Source organism: Cimex lectularius, unplaced genomic scaffold (assembly GCF_000648675.2).
Source record: "Cimex lectularius strain Harlan isolate CLEC.00 unplaced genomic scaffold, Clec_2.1 scaffold15, whole genome shotgun sequence".
NCBI lineage: Eukaryota > Metazoa > Arthropoda > Insecta > Hemiptera > Cimicidae > Cimex > Cimex lectularius.
Genome location: NW_019392667.1, coordinates 1,552,940 through 1,565,120, shown reverse-complemented (window position 1 = coordinate 1,565,120; position 12,181 = coordinate 1,552,940). Strand labels below are relative to the sequence as shown.

General features: G+C 34.2%; 1 protein-coding gene across 1 annotated transcript in view; it reads left to right on the top strand.

Moving 5' to 3' along the window:
* The window catches only part of LOC106673932, a 423,722-nt gene that overhangs the window by 410,926 nt on the left and 615 nt on the right, over positions 1-12,181 (top strand). The gene's annotated exons all lie outside the window — the stretch shown is intronic.

The following is a 12,181-nucleotide window of genomic DNA, read 5'->3' as shown; positions in this document are numbered from 1 at the left end:
ATAATCGACAGAATGCATTTGAATTTGTTTGTTTACATAGTGGAGATTTCTGACAAAAAAAAATAATTTCAATGGTTTGCCTCCCATTTTTTTTCATTCGACATCTTAAGCCACCAGACAGATTACCTGAAGGATAAGGAAAATCTTTAAAGGTTTAAAACGATTTTGATCAAATTAGGTGCTGTAAGGACATGCGAAGTTCTAAGAATTGCAATATCTGGCTCCAGTAAACAACAGACATCACTTCCCATAAAAAGTCACTCTTCCCTTTCACTCTCGTCGCCTTTTTTTCTCATTAGGCCGGTTAATCGAAAGGACCAGGTATCAGACAAGTTAAATAATTCATAAATAAAATTGATAATCAGTAAATAATTCAACAACAAAATTTCAAGGAAACCCTTTTATAAAAAGGTTTTTATTGAGTTAGGCTAAACCGGCAAGACACATGCGTTGCAAAAGTGTAGCTACAGTGCGCCGTATTCTTTCACCCACATAATTTAGAACGGCAGCTTTAGAAATTAATTATCAATCAAAAACAACGATAACTTGATTATTCGACAGAATAAATTTGAATTTGTTTCTTTACGTAGTGAGATTCGTAAATTATCTCAAGCTGCCAAACAGATTACCTGAAGGATAAGGAAAAATTTAACAGCAAGTTTAAAACGATTTTGATCAAATTTGCCTTATTTTTTTAGGCTTTCTTGAAAATTAAAAATACGATATTGAATTGTTGAACATAAACGGTCAAACTGCTATCAAACTAATTATACTATATATTATTAATAACAACAAAAAACCTAAAAACGTTGTATGAAATTGTGGTATAAAAAATTCAAATTCAATAAAAAAACAATGGCGCAATGATTAATAGTACATGATAAAAATATTCCTAAGAAAATAAGAAAAGAAGGAAAACAAGCGCGGTTCGAATCCTGCTCGTGACACTATGATAATAGCATCTTCAGTGGAAGAATAGAAGAGAATAGAAGGACATGCTAGAGGCTGTAATTAAAACTAGTTTAGAGTATTTCAAAATACATTTTTTTTAAATATATGGTAATTATTAACTCTTATAACAAAAATACTATAATCATAATTATGAAAAACGTGTAACAAATCGAGTAAACCTTGGAATGTCGTTCCAGGAAACAAAAGATCAGAATGTTGAGATCAAAAAAGGTTTAAATTACGATTATAAAAATGAAAGGAAACTAACACTTTCCCTTAAGGATGCAGGGGAAAGCATAAAGATTTTCCGTATTGTTATATGGAGTACAAACATGGTCCTTAAAATAAGCCGACATAAAGAAATTGGAAACCTTTAATATGTGGCTTTACGGGAAAATGGATAAAATTGCATGAGTTGATCACATCTCAAATGGAGAAGTGATACGTCACATGGAAAAAGAAAGGAAACTTGTCTTGTCTGACAAAAAGAGAAAATTAACTATTTTTGTAACATGATGACAGCACAAATATACGAAATCCTACGACTGATTATTCAAGAAAAAATTTATGGACGACTTTCACGAGGAAGAAGACGAACGTTCTTCTACACAGCTTGTCGTGCAGCCGTTTCGAAAGTGAAAATAATGATGATTATTGTTAACTGTCGTGAGACAGCATCGTAACAAGAAAAATAAAAAAATAACCTTTCACGAATTGTGACATACGAAGAATGCTTATGACATAGTGAGACATAAAAAAAATTGAACTACTCAAGATGTATAATGATATTAAACGGCCCAATGAAAAATGACTGCCTTGCTGAAGCAACACGTTTTATTTCAATGGCAACTTGTGGATCTCTGCCACCCCCGCCCTTAAAAAGATCAACCTTGTCCGCCTTCCATTCCTAAAACTCATGATTTAAAGAATAAGGAATTGCTTAATATTAATTAACAAAAGCAAGATTAATTTTAATCTGTACTAAATTAATTTTTTTGCAATAAAAAATTTTGCCATAATTTATTCCTCTTGTTCAAAAAACAAATGTTTTCTATAAAAAATAAAATTAAAATAAAAGTAAATTTATTTATGTTAATTATTTACTTATTGTTAATTATTTAATTTTCAACTGTTTACTAAATTGCTTTTTAATTATGTTAATTGTTTATTTATTTTAATTATTTAATTTTCATGTTTACAAAATTAATTTTTTGGCAATAACAAACTTTGCGATCATTTGTTCCTCTTGTTGAAAAACTAATGTTTTCTATAACAAAAAATTTTGTTAATTATTTATTTATTTATTGTTAAATATTTAATTTGCATCTCTTTACTAAATAACTTTTTATTGATATTGTTAATCGTTTATTTATTTTGATTAATTAATTTTGTTTAATAAAATAATTTTTTGGCAATAAAAAAACTTTGCCATATTTTATTCTTCTTGTTGAAAAACAAATGAATTCTATAAAAAAAATTAACAGAAAAATAAAAGTTAATTTATTTATGTTAATTATTTATTTATTATTGATGTTAATTATTTATGGTTAATTATTTAATTTTCATCTGTTTACTAAATTACTTGTTGTTGGTGTTAATTATTTATTAATTGTTAATTATTTAATTTTCGTGTTTACTAAATTACTTTTTATTGTTATTGTTAATTATTTATTGTATATTATTTAATATTCATCTGTTTACTAAATTTTTTTTAAATAAAAAAACTACCATAATTCTTCTTATTAAAAAACAAACGTTTTCTATTAAAAAAATAAATAGAAAAATAATTAATTATAAATAATTTATAATACATATCTATAATAATTAATTTATCTATGTTTACTTTGCTTCTGTTTTTAATGTACATTTGTTTGCTCCTGTTGAAAAACAAGTTTTTTATATAAAAAAACGAACAGTAAATTCATTTACGTTAATTAGTTATTTATTGTTGTTGGTAATTGTTTATTTATGGTTCCTTATTTAATTTTCAACTGTTTACTAAATTAATTTTTTTTGCTATAAAAAAATTCACATATTTCTTCATATTGAAAACAAACGTTTTATATAAAAAATAAACAAAATTAAAGTAAATTTTTCTGTTTACTTTTATTTAATAAATTCGTTAACATGATTTTTCAGTTTCGGACGACAATACTTTTTTAATAAAATATATTTTCTCAGACAATTTTTTTAAATTACAGTTAATTAAAAGCCTTTTAAAACAAAGTAATGTGAAATTTATAAGTTTATTTTCGAAAGAAATTGTCTTTTTAATCGCTTTCGATCGGTGTAATTGATTTATAAAGAGGAAAACCGTGTAAATTTTAATTGTGAACGAATTGGCCCGCCTCTCCGAACAATCAGTTCTCTAATTCGGCTAACAATATTTTTTCGTCCGAGCGTCTCAGAAAAAGAAAAGAAGTAGGTGGAAATGACAACCAATCAGTTTTCCTTGTCCGACAAAATAAAATATAAAAAGCTGGCTGTCTTTGTTCCGCTGATTGGTCCCTCAACTCCTAGTTCATTTGCCCAGCCTCAATTTCTGTCCAAGAACGACTCACGTCAAAATTGCTTATTCCGAGTTTTAAAAAAAAACTTTCCGTATTACCGAATAAAGAAAAAAGGGCGAAGATGATAAAATGAAGGTTTGAGTTTTGCATTATGCATGAATACTATCTCCTTGAGCCAATGCCATTATAATATCTCGCTGAGCTAGGGGCCTTCGGTTTATTATGCAAACTGAGTATCAATATTCATATTGGCTCTTTACACGTTTTCTCCCACCTAAGTAATTGCCCGTGAATTGAAATTGGATTCCCGGGATAAAAATTTTCACTCCTAATTTATCCTCTCTGGCGTTCATTTAGAGAAAATGAAACTTCCACTTTCGCTCGTAAAATCTTTCAATATTTCATATTGGATTTTTACTTTCTGACAAATACAACTGAGATAAACGCCAATTTGCGTGCCATTATGTAAATTTGATGCAAAGTGCAGACTTTCCACACACTCCTGGAGGTCAATAAAAGGCATGTCCTGTTCGGACGGTTTAAATGTAAAATAGAGATGATCCTTCAACCAACAGAGCAAGCGGTTTTAGGTGTAATTACTCAACCGCAGGCGACCAGCAATCTGTCAATTAAATTCCGGCAAAAAGCAAGCGAACATGGAGATAACCGCACAAATTTGGCAGATTTGTCTAATTCAATCATGAAAAAAGTTATGATAAATATTTTAAATGTTTTTATACAAAGCAGAAATTCATTTTTACATAAACACCGAAATCAACAAAAAAAATCATAATATGTCAAACGCAGGAATAGATTTTCCACCTAAGAATGTATCATGATGACTTAAGAAATATGAACTGTAAACAAGTTGTGAAACATAAAAGTGAAATATAAAATTAACAATGTACAAAATTTACATTTCTCCTAACAGACTTGCAAAGGTCGAGCAATAAATTTAGATTATTATTAAAAATAATTTCAATTAATTAATCTTTACGTAAGGTTTTGGTTGAATTGAAAAAGTCAGTGTCACGAGCGGGATTCGAACCACGACCTTCTGCTAAATACGCCGCTGCTCTACCACTTGAGCAATCGTGACTTTCGATCCACTCGGACACCAACTTCCCACCCGAGGGACCTGGGTTCGAATCCCGCTCGTGACACTGACTTTTTCATTTTAGCCAATACCTTACATAAAAATTTAATTATTTGAAAGACTTTTCTTGAAAGAATTTAATTATTTGGTCAATCGGACCACAAAATATAATGGATTAAAAATTATAACGAAAAAAAAGAATTAAACTTAAAAAAGAATTAACTGAATATGAAAACTAATTACATTAAAGAATAAAATAAAAATTAATAAGAATGATAATTCGGAGATCGTGAGATGCGGTCTTGTGTTACGTAGGTTTTAGAAAAACATTTTCTTTATCGTGCCAACGTTTCGGTCTTTATTGTGATCATCTTCAGAGCCTGGGATTTATAAACATTGCTTAAATTTTACAAATACATGTAGGATGATAAAAAATGAATTTATACAATGCTAGAAATTTTAGATTAAAAAAATGAATTTATACCATGCTAGAAAATTTTAGATTAAAAAAATGAATTTTCTAGCATTGTATAAATTCATTTTTTATTTAATCTAACATTTTCTAGCATTGTATAAATTCTTTTTTTTTTAATCTCAACAAAACGCTTGTATAAAGCTGAACATTTTTAATAAAAACCTGTGAATTTTAAGTTATTAATTCTTGTTAATTGTAGTAAAATATAAATAATATATAAATTTCCTTTATGTAAAATATCGGCACAATAGACAAAAGTGAAAAATGCCTGAGTTTCCAAATAGGGAAAAATGCTTTGATATAGTCGTCACATTTGATGTAAAATTGTTATTCCTATGAATATAATAATTTATACTTTCAATCGTGGATGGAACGAAATTTCAAATTTTTAGGCCTGATTTGTTCTTAGAAGCCATAGTTAAGTCTGATTTACGGTTGAAACAAGTACCGGACTATTTGAAGTCCCTAAGGAAGTTAAGGAAGATCTTTTAGCCGTTGTACCATGGATTTTGTTTGTGAAACAACGAACTAACTCTTTTCGTGAGTTACTAATATTAACTGTGGAAATAGAAAATAATAAAAAAACTTTCATATAGGAAAGAAAAGAAAATATGAACAAATTGTAATGATAAACCCTCAGTAATAGTAACTGTTGTTTTAACTTTATGCAAAATAAAACTAAGCAGATATGTTAATGTCAAGTAACTTTTTAGTATGATAGCCCCTCTGATATTTAAAGGTTTGCTTAAATCGGTAAAGTAATTAGTCGGGACTTTTCGAGCCGTCCCACTTTCCGTCCTAATGGCGGGATTTCTTTTATCGTCCTTATATTTTCTTCAAGCGACGAAGGGCGAGCTGGGGAATATAGCGGGTAGCAAAAGAGCAAAAACTCGCGGTTGGCACGGCGAGTCGTTTCTAACACGGAAAATGTTTCCGAACAACTTTGTTGCCACGACGGAAACTTGAGCCCGCTCACAATTAATAACATAAGATAAATGGATATTACTGCTAGACCATATAAAATCACGGCGAGTATGTGAAAATAAATATTTAAAAACTTTCGCTTTTAAAAAAAATGTTCATTATAGATGGCATGATGAAAAAACAAGACAATTCATACTAAACGCACAGCATTTTAAACATTTGAACTTACAAAGATAAAACTAACGCTGTATTTTTTTAAACGCTTTGTGAAATAATATATACCGGACAGAGATACCTTGCTAAAAGTATGCTCGACTGTTCTATTCTGCATATTCTTTGACCCGAAAAACGCGCCTTGTAAAGGAGGTATTATCCTGATGCCAAACTTCGTAGAGAGCAGCTCAACCTAAGTTATGCGGCCGGGTTCCTGCCAAAAGCGGCCATTTTTTAGCGGACATGGTCCCAGAACGCTATACTATGACCGACTTCCCCTCTTGGCTGGGATAGAATGAAATTGAGAACGGACTAGAAGGTTGCACGAATTTGATTTCCATCGAAAGATCCCGATGCAGTGCACACTGGAGCCATGCAACATGAAGCGATCTTTAATCGCCCGATACGACATTTATCGGCGCAACACTCTCGTGCCCGCTGGAGCGAAGTGACAAGCGATACGATATATACCATAGTACCTTTTTAAATTAAACTGTTACGTATGCTGATGATGTGGTACTACTTGTAGACTCTCCTTTGGTCACAAAAATAATAGATTTAGAAATTTGTTGTGGACTACTAGAAACTTAAAGTTAATACCGCTAAATCAAAAATTATGATAGTTAAAAACAATAAACGTAGTTTCCGACCAAAACGAAAGTAAAGCATAGTCACAGTTTATTTCTGTATTTTCTATTTATTTGCATATATAAATTCGACAGACGGACTCTAGTCCGTTGTTATTATGTTGATCTCTATTATTAGCATGCAGTTGTAATCATAAGGTTTTCAGAGGAAGATGTCGTCATTGCTTACTGGTACTAAAGTCAGCGGAAATAAAAAACGAAAAAATATTGGGTACAATAATGTAATGTTACAAATATTTTCAGCTTGAGCTTTTCTGCTATTTTCTACCATGCTACACTTGTTACATTAGTTCTTGAATACCTTTACAAAGAATAGTTCCATAAACATGGTTCTGTTTAAATATTTTGTCAAAAGAAATAGCAGCAGAGACGTACTTCACTTGAGCCGAAATGAATTACTGACAAGTCGCGCCGATCTATCGCCTGCAGCAATTGGCAAGCTGTGTCGCCCCAACCGATACGCCGCCGATAATTATCGGCTTTGCGTCGTAATCGCGCTAGTGTGCACTGGTTTAGTCGCTTAAGCAAGGAGCGTAGTAAGCGATGCGGTGTCGAATCGTATATCGCATCACTTGTCGTATCGCGTATCGCATCGCCCCCAGCGGTGCGATACATTGTAGATCTGGTATCAGAAGTTGTTCCTTTATATGCCACTAATTAGCAACGGTTTTATTTTTATACATGACAACATACACATCTAGGATTGTTCGGACTTCAATTCAAAGTTTGGATTGGCCAGTGTAGTCCCGACTTAAACCCTATCGAACATCTTTGGGATGAGTTGTCAAAGAGGATAAAACATCGCCCAGTAATACCAGAGAATTTGAGAGAATTAAGAATGGCGCTGTTTGAGGAGTATGAAAATATTCCACAGTGCTACATTCAAACACACATAAAATCGATGCCACGTCGAATGCAAGCGGTGATTAATGCAAGAGGAGGAAATGCTCCGTACTGAATTAAATATTTCCTTCATTGTTTCTACAGCAAGATAAAATTGTTTTACTGTTTAATTTAGCTATATCTTTTTTTAAAAAACCATAAAGAGCAAAAAATAAAAATTATAACGATACCCACCAAGCTTTTTCACCAATTAATAGTAATAATTGAGTCACAGAAGTTCCATCAAAAATGAAAGATTGCTAGGCCCTCTAACTGGAGATTCAAATTTTGTTAAACAAATATATATTTGCTTGCATTGTTTTCCCAACCAACACTTTGTTCAAATAATGACGTTATTTGTCAAAACTTTAAATTAATAATAATAATTCAAGGAAAATGAATTATTTCATTTGGGACTGATTGTTAAATTAAATTTTTGTTTTACGAATTTTAAGAGTAAATTTCACACGCTAAAAAATTTAAATTAAACAACGACAAGGTGTCGTCGTTTGAGTCTTATTTTCAGATAAGATAATAATTGTCCTCGTAATCAATGGGTACTATCCTTAATTATGGATCGACTAAAAGGTATAATTTTTAATTTTCTAAAAGAGAATGAATTATGAGTAGGTGTGATCTGTGGGGAGATGTGATTCGGATTTGTAAATTTGGAGAAGAACTTAAGATTCTACCTTTTTTTAAATAGTGTCAATTTAGTTTACGAATTCAGGGATACCGCTCTATTTAAATGATCCCCAGAATTGAACCACGTGGAAAGGTTTAATAATTCCCGATATGAAGAATAATCGGCCGGGAACTTGGTCGGATCGCCTCCAGGAAGTTGCTCTCGTCCCCGGTTGGAAGTTGTTCAAGCGTGTAACGTTTCACCGATAAACAAACAGGCTAAATATTAGCGCTTTGCTGCAAATATTTGTACAAGATCACATCGTGCAAAATGGTTGTTTTATGTTGGGAAGTATGTCGTAATGGATAGCAAAGAAAGGGCAGGCCTTCGTGGCGGTTTGGAAGACTTCTGACGTGCCAAAAAAATTAAAATTGTTTGAAAAGTGTTTGTAAAAAACGTACTTACAAGAGAATCACCGATCTTAATGGAACTTTATCACACTAGATGGAAAAATATTAGACCTTTAACCCTATATTCCTATTGGCGCAAATAGGTCCTAGAAGCTGAGGGGAAAAAATTTAAGTAAATGTTTTCCTGACTTTCATGTGCACATATTTCAAAGTTATTAATAACAATAATAGTGTTTATTTAGCAACAATAAAGAAATAAACAAAATACAAAACAAAGTACATAAGCAGTGTCATGATCTTTGCGCGGATCCCGCCACTCACGAGAGTAAACAAATAGATACCTGACCCAAATAACTTAAAATAGTAACTTTTTAAAAAATTGTATTAAAGTTTTTTTTAAAAATTATCAGAAATAAATGTATCTCCTTGCCATTAACAAATAAAGAAAAGATGTGCCTTCGATAAAGTTTTACAAAAAGGTCCTTTTTTTTCTTTTACGAGGGTTCGCAACAGCAGAGGTTTGAAAAAATCCCATTTGTAAGTAATTTTTGGATGTGATTGTAAAAAGACGGTTTTTAATATCGGCTTATAATTCAATTAAATACATAAATAGGAGTATTTGAATTCCTCCACCGACCTATACTCAAACTAATCTAGAATGGGGTCGATGGAGTACTTTTATAAATATTCCGCCATCGACCCCGAACACACAGTCATATGATCTCAACGTTCGAGGGGCGATGATGACGTTATATTTCACCCTCATTCCTCGCCATTCACGCTAATTAATACATGCACTCAGACAAAACATATAGAATAAACACATAAGACATATTATATATATACAATAACAATTTCCCCTAAAAAGCAGAACAGGGGGCCCAGAAACCAGTTGCAGTGCTCGAGTACCATTTACAGATTGGATAGCATGCCCTCACGCTCCCTGCAGGGAGCCAAGGCATGACATGTTTCCAGTATGTGGGACACATCGAGCAACCTTTCTCTGCATAAGGGGCAGCTGCGCGAAAAAAAAGTCCATTTGTAAGTATGTCGGACTCGAATTCAGGGCCGCTGGATTCGAACCCGGGACCTTTATCTTACAGTGATGAGCGCTGTTTCAACGCCTAAACCGTTGCGTCCACCGACTCCCCCCAAAAAGGTTCTTCCACTTTCTTACGGGTCTGAACCAGCTCTGCCTGAATTCTGCAGTTAGTGGATTAGCTCATCCTAGCCAAAAAGAATAATCCTTGTCGCGAAAAAATGTTGTTATGGTGTGTGTTTCTTAGTGACTTGTTTTTTCATAATTTGTGGAAGTTATGAGGAGCGGTCAGGAAGATAGTTTAGAAAAACACTTTTTTTTTATTTTATTTTGGCCGACGTTTCGACCTTTATTCCGGTCATCTTCAGGCTATAAAGTATGGGTTATTCTTGTGGTGTTATATTACATATTGCCAAATCAAAACCAAGTGCGCTGAGCTTTCATCAGCCTCAACAGCTTTGCCAGCGGTTCCTTGGTGTAGGATCTCACATCTGGTTTTTCACACAGAAAACAGACACACATACTCTTAAAGACCCAAAATGACTCAGATCAAGCCAATTAAATTAAATCATATTCAACTTTTAAGCAGGATTTTTCAATTTAATAATGTACAGTATATCTGGTGAAGTAAGTTTAGGACTATATCTAGTCAACTGACGTGGAATCCCCACTCAAAACTTAAGACTGAACAGAAGACTTGAACAACTACAAAGTTTTCTAGGACCGAAATCCGTCAACATTAAGCTAACCTTATACAAGAGTTTATTCCGACCACTTTGGACATACGGAGTGAAGCTGTAGGATTTCACCAAACTGCCCAGCATCCAGCAAAACCATCGTTCCAATAGGAAATCCTCAGACAAACTTTTGCTACGTCACTGACCTCACTATCCACAACGACCTCATCATTCCTTTTGTCTATGGATTGAACCGTTCCCGATTCAAAAAGTTTCACACCGTCCAGTCAATGGGTGTCAGCATTGACTGGTTTGTCATAGTATGTGTACTGCGGCATTAGTGTTAGTGCCGTGGGCTCCTGGGTGTAGGATCTTGCTTGTGGTTTTTCTTGTCCTAGTTGCAAGAACCTGCACCTAAATAGGCCTTCACAGAAACATAAATGTGTTCTCCGGTCTCCTCCTCTTCCTGGCAGTATCTGCACAGTGTTTCTTCTGTCCGTACTTTTATCCGGTGCACGTGGTTTCTTAAGTGACAGTGCCCTGTCATGTGGTCCAACCAGAATCCTGGATCCGTTGCGGTTGTCTTCCAGTAACGAACCAATTCTCATTTCTTTTGAAGGTTTAGGGATAGTCCCTTCGCGTTTTTCATGCCTGTGGTATTGTTCCATGAGGTTGTGGACTGATTAAGATCCATTTTAAGATGTATCCCCTAGGGGCGTCGGTGGCCGGAAGGTTTAATCTTTGACACGGCGCTCATCACTGTAAGGTAAAGGTCCTGGGTTCGAATCCAGCGGCCCTGCATTCGAAACCGACATACTTACAAATGGGCTTTTTTTCAAAAACACCGGCACCCTGAGGGTTTATATGACCTCTGCAGTTGCGAACCCTCGTAAAAAAACAAAAAAAAGATGTATCCTCTTTTGTGGCAGGATGCTAAGACACAGTAGGGTTCAGGACACCCCTTGTTGGCGAACACGTTAACCTTTTCGTACCTCTATTCCTAGGGCCCAGGGACCCATGTCAGGGTCAGATCACTGGTGTCGCTGACTTCCTCCATGCAGTTCCAAACACTCTTTTCCCTTCGCCTCACATGAGGCTAGCTGTACCACCCTCAATGCTGTCTGGCTGTCATAGAAAATGGGAATGTATTCCTAGCCTTTTTAATTATCTGATGCGTTGTTCAATTGTTATGATCTTAGACTGGAAAACTGTTCTATTATACCAAGGTTTTCCTTCAGTTCGGTCTTTGGGTTCATCACGAAGTCTCCAGCTCACGTACCCTTTTCGGTTAGGGAGCTGTCAGTATACCAGTAGGAGTTTGCCTTTAGCGGTTCTTTTGGCCCATTCTGCCCGTTCTGGTAATCGTTACCTTGTACTTTTTAGTAAAGTTGTACTTTGGAGTAGTGTCATCAATTGGCATGCCTAGAATGGCATCTGCCTGTATTTCCTCCCTCAGTTTCCATTGTTTATTTTCATGGCATATCCTTGGAAATGGTTTCTTCGCGTGTCTCTCTTTGGTATTATTCCACGCGGTTTTGGACTCATTAAGGATCCATTTTAAGATGTATCCTCTTTTGTGGCAGGACGCTACGCCGCAGTAAGGTTCAGGACCCCCTTTTCGGCCAACAGTCAACTTTTTCGTCCATGGCATATCCTTGCTGTTCATTTATGAGCCTGTGGCCTGCTGCTCTGGCTCCTCCTTGGATTAAAATATGAAGTGGTGGGAGGTTTA